General features: G+C 46.1%; 1 long non-coding RNA gene across 1 annotated transcript in view; it reads left to right on the plus strand.

The window, feature by feature from the left end:
- Positions 1-15571, plus strand: part of LOC309388305 — a 393048-nt gene that overhangs the window by 196024 nt on the left and 181453 nt on the right. The window lies entirely within an intron of this gene.

Genomic DNA, 15571 nt, shown 5'->3' on the forward strand with positions numbered 1-15571 from the left:
TCTCTCCCGTCCTCTCTTTCTCTTTCTCTCATTCTCTCTCATTCTCTCTTCCCCCTCTCTTTCTCTCTCTCTCTCATGCTCTCATTCTCTCTCTTTCTCTCCCCCTCTCTTTCTCCCCCCCCTCTCTCTGACAGAGCAAGCCATTATATGTAAACAGAGCAAGCCCTACTTCCTTCTAAAACTGATGATGTTATCTGGTTGGGTCAGGAAACGTCTGCAAGAAAATAACTCAGTTCAGAGAGCACCAAGGACCCCACAGTCGTCGTCGTCGTCGTCCTCCTCCTCCTCCTCCTCCTCCTCCTCCTCCTCCTCTCCAAAAACTCTCCTCTCAACTAACACTGCTGATGTTACCTAGTTAGGTCATGAAATGTCTGCAAGAAAACCCTCAGGTTCAATATCAGGGACATCACAGTCGTCCTCCTCCTCCTCCTCCTCCTCCTCCTCCTCCTCCTCCTCCTCCTCCTCCTCCTCCTCCTCCTCCTCCTCCTGTCTAGCACTGATTATGTTCCCTAGTTGGGTCATGAAACGTCTGCAAGAAAACAAGCAGGCTCAGAGAGCACCAAGGACCCCACAGTCCTCCCCCCTCCTCTTCTTCTTCTTCTTCCTCCTCCTCTTCCTCTCTGCAAACCCCCTCCCTTCTAGTACTGATGATGTTCCCTAATTGGGTCGTGAAACGTCTGGGAGAAAACCACCAAGCTCCGAGAGCACCAAGGACCCCCACAGTTCTCCTCCTCCTCCTCTTCCACCTCCTCCTCTTCCTCTTTCTCCTCTTCTTCCTCCTCTGTGCAAACCCATCCTCCTCCTAGCATTGATGATGTTGCCTAGTTGGGTCATGAAACATCTGCAAGAAAACTACCCAGCTCAGAGAGCACCAAGGACCCCACAGTCCTCCTCTTCCTCCTCCTCCCCCTCCTCTTCTTCTTCCTCCTCCTCCTCCTCTTCCTCTCTGCAAACCCCCTCCCTTCTAGTACTGATGATGTTCCCTAATTGGGTCGTGAAACGTCTGGGAGAAAACCACCCAGCTCAGAGAGCACCAAGGACCCCCCCCCCCCATTTCAATCGAGCTACAAATATTCTCTTTTATTGATAGCATGAAAATATTCTTTCAAACCCTGAAGCTGCTTGGTAAGGACCCAGAGAAACTGTGCAGTGAACTTAAAGCAGTTGTTAAGGATGAACTAACAGAGATGGTGGGACATGAAGGAAGTGGGGGGGGGGGAAACCCATGGAAATTGCCAAGAAAGGAAGAGAATTCAAAGACAAGGAACATAAGAAAAAAAATATCAGAGAGCTGCTAGAAGCGACAACCAGCGATATTATAACAACATCTGTAAAGATGCTTTTGATGGAAACCGTCATTAGTACGGACGTACGCTGGATAATGAAGAAGCCATTTGTCTGAAATTGTGTAGGGTGTCCTGCTTGAGCAGCGGGCTGGACTAGAAGACCTCCAAGGTCCCTTCCAACTTGGTTATTCTGCTATCCTTCCTTCCTTCCTTCCTTCCTTCCTTCCTTCCTTCCTTCCTTCCTCCCTCCCTGCCTTCCTTCCTTCCTTCCTTCCTTCCTTCCTCCCTCCCTCCCTCCCTCCCTCCCTCCCTTCCTTCCTTCCTTCCTTCCTTCCTTCCTAGTTTTTAGGAAGAGATTGGGCAGACATTTGTCTGAAATGGGATAAGGTCTCCTGTTTGAGCAGTGGGTTGGACTAGAAGACCTCCAAGGTCCCTTCCAACTTGGTTATTCTGCTATCCTTCCTTCCTTCCTTCCTTCCTTCCTTCCTTCCTTCCTTCCTTCCTTCCTTCCTTCCTTCCTTCCTCCCTCCCTCCCTGCCTTCCTTCCTTCCTTCCTTCCTTCCTTCCTCCCTCCCTCCCTCCCTCCCTCCCTCCCTTCCTTCCTTCCTTCCTTCCTTCCTTCCTTCCTTCCTAGTTTTTAGGAAGAGATTGGGCAGACATTTGTCTGAAATGGGATAAGGTCTCCTGTTTGAGCAGTGGGTTGGACTAGAAGACCTCCAAGGTCCCTTCCAACTCCATTATTCTGTTGGAAAGAGGCAGGGGCCTTATGTAGTTGCTACAGCTTGTAAGCCTCAGCCTTCCAAAGCTCCGAGTAGACCTTTTAAGCTCATCCATCACCCAGACGCCAAGAAGCCATATTAAGTCGCCGGAAGAGAAGTCTTGCCACTTAGTCCATTTGCGTGAGAGTGGATTACACCGGCTTTGGTGTCCAATAATACATTAGTAAGAAGTTTGCAGAAACTCCAGCCAACTCCTCCGTTCCGGCGCCTGCATTTGGATGGGAGAACATCCAGCCTCGCCTGGAAAAATTACTCAGGACTTTTGGTTGGAATTGTTGACTCATCAGTGCACAGGCTTGGGGCTACTACATAGTAATGCCTACTACGAGCTTGCAACAGGTCATGCTTCACTTGCGATAGTTCATCTAATGTCCATTCGAGGGTACAACGGGCCTGAACAAAGTGACTTATGACCATTTTTTCACATTTACAACTGTTGCAGCATCCCCAATTGGTCATGTGATCAAAAGTCGGCCTTTTGGCAACTGACTCGTATTTATGACGGTTGCAGTGTCCCCTTTTGCGACCTTCTGACAAGCAAAATCGATGGGGAAGTTGGATTCATTCAACAACTGGGTTACTAACAACTGCAGTGTTTTGTTTAACGACTGTGGCAAGAAAGGACGTATAGCCAGGACAAAGTTCACTTAACCATTGTCTCGCTTAGCGATGGAAACTTTGCACTCAACGGTAGTCGTAGGTCGAGAACTCCTGTTGAATTCCCGCTGCCTTTTGCACCTCAGTTCCTTTTTGCTACGTCCAATCAGATGCTCCTTCGTTCACCCCCATGACATTGGATGTAGATCTCCCAAGATTCAAATATGCACACAAAACCCTTTGGAAAACATTCTCCAGGAAGTCCTCCACTTAGCGACCAGATGCTTAATGTTTACTACTGCTATCTGGGGGGAAAAAAAGAAGCCTGTAATGGATTCGCTTTATGACTGCCACAGTTCGCTTAAAGACCTTTGTAAAAAAAAAAAGTTGTGAAATTGAATGTCACATGATGATTTTACAACTGTAATGGCCAGACTCAATGATGGTCATATGTCGAGGACTTCCTGGAATGCTGGCGAATCTTAGGAACTAAGCCAGGGGTGTCCAAACTTGGGAACTTTAAGACTTGTGGACTTCAACTCCCAGAATTCCCAGCCAGCCTGGCTGGGGAATTCTGGGAGTTGAAGTCCACAAGTCTTAAAGTTCCCAAGTTTGGACACCCCTGAACTAAGCAGAGGTGGGCATGGAGCCCATCCAGATACTGAGATCCAGAAAGGGACCACGAAAAGTGACCACAGAAAAGTATTTTACACAACGTGGATATTTCTGACCATCAGAGTTTGATTTCAGGAAGGTTTAAATTTTAAATTTTTTTTTTTGTACCAGGAAATGCTGGGACTCTACCTAGGACCTTTTTTTCTTCAATGCTTCTTGCAAGCTGCAAGACGATTTACAGCTGACTTGATCTATTGCAAGGGTGTCCAACCTTGGCAACTTTAAGGCCTGTGGACTTTCACTCCAAGAATTCCCCAGCCTCCATGATTTAAGATGGGTGGACTAGTACTCCCAGAATCCTCTAGTCCAATATGTTTTAAGCTGTGTTGACTTCAGCTCCCAGAATTCCTCAGCAGGCATGGTTTAAGAGGGTGGACTTTAACTGAGTCCACTTTAACTGAGCATGCCGGCTGGGGGATTCTGGGAGTGGAAGTCCACCCATCTTAAAGCAGGCTGGCTGGGGGATTCTGGGAGTGGAAGTCCTCCCCCCTTAAAGCCTGCTGGCTGGGGGTTTCAGGGAGTGGAAGTCCTCCCCTCTTAAAGCTTGCTGGCTGGGGGATTCTGGGAGTAGAAGTCCTCCCCTCTTAAAGCATGTTGGATGGGGGATTCTGGGAGTGGAAGTCCTCCCCTCTTAAATCCTGCTGGCTGGGGGATTCTGGGAGTGGAAGTCCAAAGGTTTTACAGTTGGCCAAGGCTGGACACCCCTGATGTATTTCATCGAGAGGGACTATGAGATTAATCCCATGTTCATTCATTAGCAGAGGCCACCTCACCCCTCACCTCTTCCCATCCCTGCCTCTTCCCTTTGCTCATTGTTCAAGCCTCGTGTACAGGATACAGTCCCCCTCATTTGGAGACATTGCATGCACTTTCTTGCCCCTTCATGGGGATCTGGTCAGAAAAGTCAAAATGGCTGCAGATAAACAAGGATCTAGGAGGGGCTTGATTGCACTGGTGTGGACGCCATTTTGACTTTTTTGACCGAACTGCCCTGCATTTTAGATCCTATGACCGCAACGTCCTCCCCAGTTCCCAAAACTTTGCAGGCAACTTGATTTTTTGTAATTCAGGATGACAAAAACAGTGGTGTGTGTGTGTGTGTGTGTGTGTGTGTGTTTGTGTGTGTGAAGGATGAGAGAGACTTCCTTGAGGAGAAAATGGGTTTTTTGTGTCTTCCATTTCTGCAAGAGGCCATGATATGTGTTGTTGTTTTTTCTTTCTTTTTCTTGGCATGATGAGGAAAGAAAATAAAATAATAATTTAAAAAAAAAACGCCACGTGTGGTCAAAGATCGATCTTTGCCTGAATCTGTTTGGAGTGATTGGTGTTGATACAGCTGTGCTTTATTATTATATTCATTGATCGTATGATTCTCTCTTTTATTAGTTTCATTGTTTTTTTTTTATGGGAGGTTTTTATATTCTTGCAAGCCGCCTTGAGTGCGAATAGGCGGCAATATAAATTTCCTAAATAAATAAATAAATACCGGGCCCAAAGTTGGATAAATAACCAACGTAAACACAAATAGATTTACCTTGAGGTAAAATGGGCGGCCTACAAATTCTACGAACAAGCAAACAAACATTTCAAAGTCCTAGAAAACCTGATTTGTTTTATTCTCAGACAATGCCTGGACTATTTTCTTCTCTGCCATTGGTGTCAATGGGCGATTTCATTGACGTTAATGTGCCTTTCCCTCATGTTAGAACGTAGGACCCTACGGCTGGAAGGGACCTCAGAGGTCTTCTAGTCCAACCCCCTGTCCATGACAGGAGATCTTATACAGACTTAAAACGGTTCATTTAGTGACAGTTCAAAGTTACGACGGCACTGAAAGAAGTGACTTAGGACCGATGGCAGCTTCTTCTTCTTCATCCCACGTGGTCACGTGATCAGAAGCATGGCAACTGACTCACATTTACGACGGTCGTAGTGTCCTGGGGTCATGCAATCCCCTTTTGCGAAAAGCAAAATCAATGGGGAGGAAGCCCTCTTCACTTAACAACCGCATAATTCATTTAACAACTGCAGGGGTCCACTCACACCGGTAGCAAAAAAAAAAAAGGTCGTAAAATGGGGCAAAACTCACCTAACAAATGTCTTGATTAGCAATGGAACGTTTGGACGTAAGTCGAGGACTACTTGTGCCATCTCCCTCAAACGGTGGTTCCCTCTATTTTATCTATTTTATTACTCATTGTTTTATTTATTTATTTTATCAACCCTGAAGTGCATTTCCCTGATGTTGAGGTGCATTTTTCACTGCCTGGGATTTTCCAGGTGCTACAGAGGAGGTGCCTGCCTCCTGCACGAGTCCCTGCGTCAGGTTTCCGAAAGATGCCCTAATTGATTCATGAGCCTCGAGCCAAGTTTCAAAAGAAAAGCAGTCATTTATTAGGAGCACCATTTCAGCAATACCCTATTGCAGTCCGATCTAAGCCTCATTTGAATTATGGCTGAATTTTTCCCCTGTTCCTTCCCTCCCCTCAGTCTGTGTCATAAATCACATTCTCCAATGAGGTGCACCCCTCATGAGCCTGCTGTAGTAATCTGAAATCCGACTCTAGCCAAAGGTATGCGTGGAATGCGCTCCCCACTTTCCTCACCACGGCAACTTTAGGAGTTGACACCCTGATCTGGACTAGCATCCTGCTGGTTGGAGAAATCTCTGTCAATGCAACTTGGGAAGGGTGCACCTCATTGGGGAATGTGATTTATGATACAGACTCCCCCAAGCTTCGGTTTCAACACAGGTGTTCTGACTGAGGCTTCCCAAGAGCCTGAAGCAAACTCCTTGTCCCAACAAAAACCCCTTTCATTAATTGACTGTGGATTCTGCTCCTTCCCATCCAGCAAAGTCTTTCGAGGGAGGATTTATGGTCACCGACCTTCTCTGGCTTGGAGAGCTGCCAGGCTGATAACTGCAGAACTTGGCAAGGAGTCTCAGAGAGTCATGAACCAATGAAGTGAACTAATGGTCTCCTGCAAACTCCACTCCCCTTTCGCTCCCCTTTTATTCCCTCTGGGAGGGGCCATTCATCGTCCACCTGTGGCCTTACTCCCAAGTCGACCCCTCTTCTTTAGCTGCTCCCTTCGTCTGGCAACTCTGCGCATGCACACACTGGGAACAAGCTCCAGCTGTTCTTCTGCCTCACTGACACCTGACTCCGAAGGCAGCTGATAACTGGCATACGGCCTTGGCCCCCTCTCTGCCTCCGACACAGAGCCCTCATCAGAGCCTTCCCCAGACTCCAGGACTGGCCCATCTTCCTCCCCAACCTCCTCACTGTCCGAATCTGCTGCCAACACCGCTGGCAGGCCACAACAAGCGGGGTGTATGGAATAAAACAGAGTCAAGCAGCCTGTAGAGGCATTTAAAACAATATTTAAAATATGTATATATAATCTCTGTCTCTTTATCTATCTATTGTATCTATCTATCTATCTATCTATCTATCTATCTATCTATCTATCTATCATCTATCTATCTATCTATCTATCTATCTATCTATCTATCTATCTATCTATCTATCTATCTATATGATAGATAGATAGATAGAGAGATAGAGATAGAGATAGAGATAGATACTGTGTTTCCCCAGAAATAAGATTGAGTCTTATATTATTTTTTGCTCCAAAACACGCATTAGAGATTATTTTCAGGGAAATACGGTACCAAATGTGTCCACCTGGCTGACAATCTTAACTGGGGCTTATTGGGGGGGGGGCTTATATTACAAGCACCCTGAAAAACCATGCTAGGGCTTATTTTCCAGTTGAGTCATATTTTGAGGAAAATATGGTATATATAAAATATATTTGCAGTGGGTATGTGGGTTTGTGTGCATTTTATTTTATACATATATGTACACACACACACACACACACACACACACATAAAAACAAAGGAGGGTGCATTTAAATGTCAGCATCCAAGCCTCTGCCTCCCACCTTTTCTGACTACATTTAGACTTGACACCCCTTCCTTACCTAAAAGTTCAGCCATGCTGGCCTCCCTCCGTTGCACCTCAGAGCAAGACTTTTTTTGCAGGAGGCTCTGAAGATGCTGCTGGGGGTTGGGGCAAAAGCAGCTGAGGGTGTCATGGTGTAACGGGCTGGGTTGGCAACTCTACTTGGCACCCTCCCTACCTCCCCTCCCCAAGGCAAGACACCATCTAGATCAGTGATGGCTAACCTTTTTGGTGCCAAGTGCCCAAAGCCCTTGCGCATGTGTGAAGGAGTGCATGCATGTGCAAAACCCCAAAATGCAATGCAAGCGACCCCCATGCATTCCCCCTTCCCCCCCAAGTATCCACCTGCATGCACGCACATCTCCCACGAATGCCCCCTGTCGTCCCCCCCCCCCCCACCTCACCCATTTTTGGCTTCTAGGTTGGTGCAGGAGACCTTCCAGGCCCCAAACGGGTGAAGCCCCAAAATGCAATGCGAGCGACCCCCGTGCATTCCCCCTTCCCCCCAAGCATGTACAAGCACATCCCCCTCCTGCGCCTCACCTCCTGCACATGCACGACAGAGCCCCGAAGACCAGCTGGCCAGTGGGAGATGCAGGCGTGGTGGAGCTGGGCTGGGGCGACAACTGGCATGCCTGCAGAGAAGGCTCTGCCTGTGCCACCTGTGGCAGGTGTGCCATAGATTCCCCATCACGGATCTAGATTGTCCAGCTGGGTTTGCAAATCACACCTTGTTGAATGTACCATTGAGGGCTATTAAGTGACTCTAGAAGGGTCTTTCTCTGAGCTGGGTGGTTTTCTTACCGACATTTCATTACCCAACTATGGAACATCATCAGTGATATAAATGAGAGGGGTGTGTGGAGAGGAGGAGGAGGAGGAGGAGGAAGAAGAAGATTGTGGGGTCCTGGGTGCTCTCTGAGCTTGGTGGTTTTCTTGCAGATGTTTTGTTACCCAACTAGGCAACATCATCAGTGCTAGAAGGGAGGGGGAGGAGGAAGAAGAGAAGGAGGAAGGAGGAAGGAGGAAGAGAGAAGAAGAAGAAGAAGAAGAAGAAGAAGAAGAAGAAGAAGAAGAAGAAGAAGAAGAAGAAGAAGAAGAAGAAGAAGAAGAAGAAGAAGAAGAAGAAGAAGAAGAAGAAAAGGACTGTGGGGTCCTTGGTGCTCTCTGAGCCTGGCGGTTTTCTTGCAGATGTTTTACTACCCAACTAGGTAACATCATCAATGCTAGAAGGGGGTGGGGTTGTGGAATGGAGGACTACGACTGTGGGGTCCTTGGTGCTTGATGAGCTTGAAGGGAGTGAGAGTTGCTCTGTGTTTATACACAAGTGATGATTTCTTCCTGGTAATGAAGCAAAGAGGAAACCCCCTCCGCCTTCTAGCACTGATGATGTTCCCTAGTTGGGTCATGAAATGTCTGCAAGGAAACCAACAAGCTCAGGGAGCGCTGATTATTCTTCATTTCAATCCCGAGTTACAGATATTCTCCTTTATTGGTCTCTCTCTCTCTCTCTTTCTCATTTTCTCTCTCCCCCCTCTCTCATTCTCTCTGTCTCATTATCTCTCTCTCTCCTCCTCTCTCATTCTCTCTCTCATTCTCTCTCTCTCTCTCTCTCTCTCTCTCTCTCTCTCATTCTCTCTCTCTCTCTCTCTCTCTCTCTCTCTCTCTCTCTCTCTCTCTCTCTCTCTTCCCCCCCCCCTCTCACACACACTGAATACACTCTTTTATCTTGGCTTCCAGCTTGGGTAGTGCCAGCCAATGCAGGCTTATCCAGCAGCCAACCCTGATAAAGCAAGCTTCATCAGGTCATGGTAGACGCTTCACCTGCCCCCCCCCCTCCCAAGAGATGCATTACAGAGGCCTTACTTCTCCTGAGTAAGCAGTATAATCTGGAGGGGGGGGCATTTTGGTCAACGTCCCATTGGCTTCTTTCTACCGAATGAGGAAATTCAGCAGCAAGTCAGTTCTGAATTATTGCTGCAACCGGATGAAAATCCGTGGGTTTCCACGCCCTGCTCTGGCATTTTGGCTCAGGGTCAGTTTCTCCATCAGCAGAAATGACTGGGAGAGGGGGGGGGAGGGAGAGAGAGGGAGGGAGGGAGGGAAGGAGGGAGGGAGGGGAGATGGAGAGAACGATGGATGAATGGATGATAGAGAGAGAGATGAAAGAGAGATGTGTGTGTGTGAGAGAGACATGCAGAGAGAGAGATGGAGAGAACGATGGATGAATGGATGATAGAGAGAGAGATGAAAGAGAGATGTGTGTGTGAGAGAGAGACATGCAGAGAGAGAGATGGAGAGAACGATGAATGAATGGATGATAGAGAGAGAGATGAAAGAGAGATGTGTGTGTGTGAGAGAGACATGCAGAGAGAGAGATGGAGAGAACGATGGATGAATGGATGATAGAGAGAGAGATGAAAGAGAGATGTGTGTGTGTGAGAGAGACATGCAGAGAGAGAGATGGGGAGAACGATGGATGAATGGATGATAGAGAGAGAGATGAAAGAGAGATGTGTGTGTGTGAGAGAGACATGCAGAGAGAGAGATGGAGAGAACGATGAATGAATGGATGATAGATGAAAGAGAGAGATATGTGTGTGTGAGAGAGAGATGCAGAGAGAGAGACGGAGAGAATGATGGCTGAATGGATGGTAGAGATTAAATAGAGAGAGATGTGTGTGTGTGAGAGAGAGATGGAGAGAATGATGGCTGAATGGATAGAGAGAGAGATGAAAGAGATGTGAGGGAGGGAGAGAGAGATATGGAGAGAATGATGGATGATAGAGAGAGAGAGATGAAAGAGAGAGAGGTATGTATGTGTGAGAGAGAGATGGGGGGGGGTGAGAGAGACGGAGAGAATGATGGCTGAATGGATGGTAGAGTTTAAATAGAGAGAGATGTGTGTGTGAGAGAGAGAGATGGAGAGAATGATGGCTGAATGGATAGAGAGAGAGATGAAAGAGATGTGAGGGAGGGAGAGAGAGATATGGAGAGAATGATGGATGATAGAGAGAGAGAGATGAAAGAGAGAGAGGTATGTATGTGTGAGAGAGAGATGGGGGGGTGAGAGAGATGGAGAGAATGATGGATTAATGGATGATAGAGAGAGGGAGGGAGGGAGGGAGCTGGAGGGGGAGAGAGATTATGCCAGTCCAGGCATGCATGCAAGCAGGATATCCAAAGATTATGTATTTTCCCATATCTGCAGTTGAACAGAATGCTAGGGCTGGAAGGGACCTTGGAGGTCTTCTAGTCCAACCCTCTCCTCAAAGCAGGAGGAGTCTCATACCATCCTAGTTTAATGGCAGCCCAGTCTCTTCTTGAAAATCCCTCAACTACTGGAGGCAACTTCTGTTCCACTGATTAATTGTTCTCACTGTCAGGAAGTTTCTCCTCAGTTCTAAGTTGCTTCTCTCCTTGATTAGTTTCCACCCATTGCTTCTTGTTCTACCCTCAGGTGCCTTGGAGAATAGTTTGACTCCCTCTTCTTTGTGGCAACCCCTGAGATATTGGAACAATGCTATCATGTCTCCCCTAGTCCTTCTTTTCATTAAACTAGACATGCCCACTTGCCTAAATGTAGAACCTGACTCTTTTCTCACCCTTGAATTTCATTTTGTTAGGTAAGGCCCAGGGTTCAAGTCTATTGAGATCCTTCTGGATTTTGAGTCTATCATCTAAAATGTTAGCAATTCCCCGAAACTTGCAGTCATCTGCAAATTTGATGAGCTCCCCTTCTATCCCCTCTAAGTAGTTAGCACCCACCCCTCTCCCAGAAGAATGATGTCAGGTTTCCGAAAGATGCCCTAATTGATTCATGAGCCTCGAGCCAAGTTTCAAAAGAAAACCAGTCATTTATTAGGAGCACCATTTCGGCAATAGCCTCTTGCAGTCCGATCTAAGCCTCATTTGAATTATGGATGAACTTTACCCCTGTTCCTTCCCTCCCCTCAGTCTGTATCATAAATCACATTCTCCAATGAGGTGCACCCCTCATGAGCCTGTTGTAGTAATCTGAGATCCAACTCTAGCTGAAGGTATGCGTGGAATGTGTTCCCCAAGGCAACTTTAGGAGTTGAAAATTGAAATATCCTAGGAAATATTGAAAAGGCAGAATAATATATTTCCCTGGATAAGAAGTGGAGAAGCATGTTTTTAGGCAGGAAACAGGCTCACTTTTAATAGTCCCCACCTTTGTCAATGGGCCATTAAAAGGCCTGGGCCAGTCTACTCTACATAACAAAGGTAGGATTAACCCTCTACAGAAACTCACCACAAGGCACCTGGGAAAATTACATCAGCCAGCAAGGCAACTAAACTCAGACTCAAAGCCCAGCCTAGAGAGTTGCCCTTGCATGGCCCCAAGGGAGTCTGACAACCAATCGGAATGCAAGATCAAGATCAAAGGCCAGAGAGGGCATAAAACCAGGGACTTTCAGCATCTTTTTCTCTTTGTTCTTCTTCACCCAACATCTGGAAGGATGTGATCCCCCTTTTCTGTTCAGGAGCTCAAGCCATGCGATCCTCTCCACCCTTAAACCGTCTTTCCAAGCAGCCTTCGTGTTTCCAGTGTCTTTCCCCCCCCCCCCCAACTTGGAACTGAACCCAGAAGGACGTTTCTTCCAACACCCCCCAAAAGGCACATGGGGTCTGGTTCCTGTGGAGTGAAATCTTGGGGGATGTTGCTGTGGCTTGAGGTTGTGAGACCTGTACAGAAAAGAGACCACTCAGCTAGCTTTCCTTTTTTCCTTTTGGGAAAACTTTTGAGTTTTCACCTTGGTAAATGAGAAATAAGCCAATGGTTGCAACGGCCTTTTGAAGCTTGTTCACAATTTGGAGTATTTAAAATAGTTTTCACACCTCCTGCTCCCACCATGTATATATATAAATATATGAAACCCATCAAAGGAGGGTTTGCAGTCTAAACAAGGACTGTGTTGGCATAACACACTTGGCCCGAAGTAACTCATGAAGGGTACTAGGTGCTCTCTGAGCTGAGTGGTTTTCTTGCAGATGTTTCATAGTCTAACTAGGTAAAGCCATCAGTACTAGGTAGAAAGGAGTGGGGTTTGTGGAAGAGGAGGAGGAGGAGGAAGACTGTGGGGTGCTTTATAGTCTCCGAGCTTGGGGATTTTCTTGCAGACGTTTCATGACCCAACTAGGTAACATCATCAGTGCTAGAAGGGAGTGGGGTTTGTGGAGAGGAGGAGGAGGAGGTTTAGAGAAAGAGGATTATGGGGTGCTTTATAGTCTCTGAGCTTGGGGGTTTTCTTGCAGACGTTTCATGACCCAACTAGGTAACATCATCAGTGCTAGAAGGGAGTGGGGTTTGTGGAGAGGAGGAGGAGGAGGTTTAGAGAAAGAGGATTATGGGGTGCTTTATAGTCTCTGAGCTTGGGGGTTTTCTTGCAGACGTTTCATGACCCAACTAGATAACATCATCACTGCTAGAATGGAGAGTTGAAGAGAAGGGGGTGGAGGAGGAGGAGGAGGAGGAGGAGGAGGAGGAGGAGGAGGAGGAGGAGGAGGAGGAGGAGGAGGAGGAGGAGGAGGAGAAGGAGGACTGTGGGGTCCTTGGGGATTTTTGAGCTGGGTGGTTTTCTCGCAGATGTTACAATACCAAACTAGGTAATACAATACAATACAATAGTAGAGATTGAAGGGACCTTGGAGGTCTTCTAGTCCAACCCCCTGCCTAGGCTGGCTAATAATGATAATGCTATCATTATTAGAAGGGAGAGGGGTTTGAGGAGAAGGAGGAGGAGGACTTAATGCTCTCTGAGCTGGGTGGTTTTCTTGCAAACGTTTCATGACCCAACTAGGCAACATCATCAATGCTAGAGGGAGGAGGGGTTTGCACAGAGGAGGAGGAGGAGAAAGAGGAGGAGGAGGAGGGAAAGGACAGTTGGGTTCTGAGCGTAGTTGTTTTCTTGCAGACACTTCATTACCCAACTGGGTAACAGCATCAGTACTAGAAGGGAATGGGGTTTGAGGAGAGGAGGAGGAGGAGGAGGCAGGATAAGAAGCAATGGATGGAAACTTATCAAGGAGAGAAGCAACCTGGAACTAAGGAGAAAAAAAATTCTTTTTTTTTGGAAAAGTTTTTATTTTTAGACAAACACAAACCAAACAAAAAACATAAAGCCATCTTCCATTACAAACAGTATGTCAGTTGCTTACAAGATTTCTATGCATCCCTTCCGTAGTCATGACAATTCATATAAACTCACATATTATCAAATCAAATGTATTTATATATATGACTATTATTGTACCTCATTTATATGACTATCATTATTCTTCATTTTCCACAAGATGTATTAAGTATTGTGATCATTTACACCGTCGCGGTTCAATACATCATCTCAATTATCTCTAGTAGTAAAGTATTTTTATGTTATATTCTATATCATTCAATTGTTCTTGCACTTACAACATTCTCTAGTAGCTTTCATTTCCATATTTTTTTTAATCTAACCGCGAACAAAATAAATGCCATATCCTATAAAATTGTTGATCTTCTTGTTCTCTAATTTCAAATGTCAATTTACCCATTTCAGCACATGCCATTATTTTATGAATAACTTCCTGCTGCATTGGTATTTTCTCATTTCTCCAATTTTTAGCAAATTTAATTTTATTGCTTTCTTTCCTTGCCAAATATATTTCAACACTATTTTGTTTAAGTCGTCAAAGTAATCTTTCCCTAATCTGATCGGAATGGTTTGAAACAAATATAAAATTCTGGGCAATATATTCATTTTAATTGTAGATCTTCTCCCTATCATTGATAATTGCAAATTTTCCCACTTTGTCAAGTCAATACAATACAATAGTAGAGTTGGAAGGGACCTTGGAGGTCTTCTAGTCCAACCCCCTGCCTAGGCAGGAAACCCTACACCACTTCAGACAGATGGCTATCCAACATCTTCTTAAAGACTTCCAGTGTTGGGGCATTCACAACTTCTGGAGGCAAGTAGTTCCACTGATTAATTGTTCTAACTGTCAGGAAGTCTGTTGCAGTCTGGCTGATTAAGTTTATAGTAATTGCTCTCTTTTAGTGTACTACATCTTGCTGTCAAGTATATCCCCCAATATTTGACCTTATTCGTGACTTGGATCTTCAAAGCTTCCGCCAATTCTTCCTTTTGTCTTGAAGTTATGTTTTTTGTCAAACTCTTCGTTTTATCTTTGTTCATTTTCAAACCTGCTACTTTTCCATATCCCTCTATTTTTCCTATCAATTTAGGTGCAGTTTCTAATGGATCCTCTAAAATCAAGACCAGGTCATCTGCAAATGCTTACAATTTGTATTCTTCCTGAGAAATATCTTGATAGTTAGAACGAGTGGAACAGCTGGCCTCCAGAGGTTGGGGGGGTGGGCTTCATCACTGGAGGTTTTTAAGAAGAGATTGGACAACTATTTGTTTGGAATGGTGAGGTCACTTGCTTGAGCAGGGGGTTGGACTAGAAGACCTCAAAAGTCCCTTCCAACTCTGTTATCCTCTTCTCTGCACAGCATCTTCCTGGTCATCTGGACACAGCCTTGTATCCCAGCCACTGGACACTCCCCCCCTCCAGCTGTGGGGCGAAGAAAGCCAGAGTACCAGGGTGACATAAAATAGGGGTGAGGGAAAGAACTGGGGCAGTTTTTCCTGGCCACTCAAGGCGAGGCCAGAGATCTGGACCGTCAAAAGATTCGACCCGACAGTTTTTCGGGAGTGCCGAGTACTTTGGCCTGCTCAATTATTCATCCACCCACCAACTTAACGGGTGATCATGAATAATTGATTCCAATCGGAAAGCCGGGCGGCCAAAATGAACCCAGAAGGACACCATCGGATGTGCTTTTCTGCACCAAGTGTGAAAGCAGCTTTAATTGATTTGGTTTTGCAGAAGAAGCTGGGAAAGGGGACGGGCAGGTGTCCAATTCAAAGGGAAGAGACCTCCCCCTGCCAGAAGGGACCTTGGAGGTCCTCTAGTCCAACCCTCTGCTCAAGCAGGAGCCCGCAGACCATTTCAATCAACCAACCAATCAATCAACCAATCAATTAAAACAGAGCTGGAAGGGACCTTGGAGGTCTTCTAGTCCAACCCCCTGCCTAGGCAGGAAACTCTATACCGTTTCAGACAGATGGCTATCCAACCTCTTCTTAAAGACTTCCAGTGTTGGGGCATTCACAACTTCCGGAGGCAACTTCTGTTCCACTGATTAATTGTTCTGACTGTCAGGAAATTTCTCCTCAGTTCTAAGTTGCTT

The sequence above is a fragment of the Natrix helvetica genome (assembly GCF_964273705.1).
Source record: "Natrix helvetica genome assembly, chromosome: 2".
NCBI lineage: Eukaryota > Metazoa > Chordata > Lepidosauria > Squamata > Natricidae > Natrix > Natrix helvetica.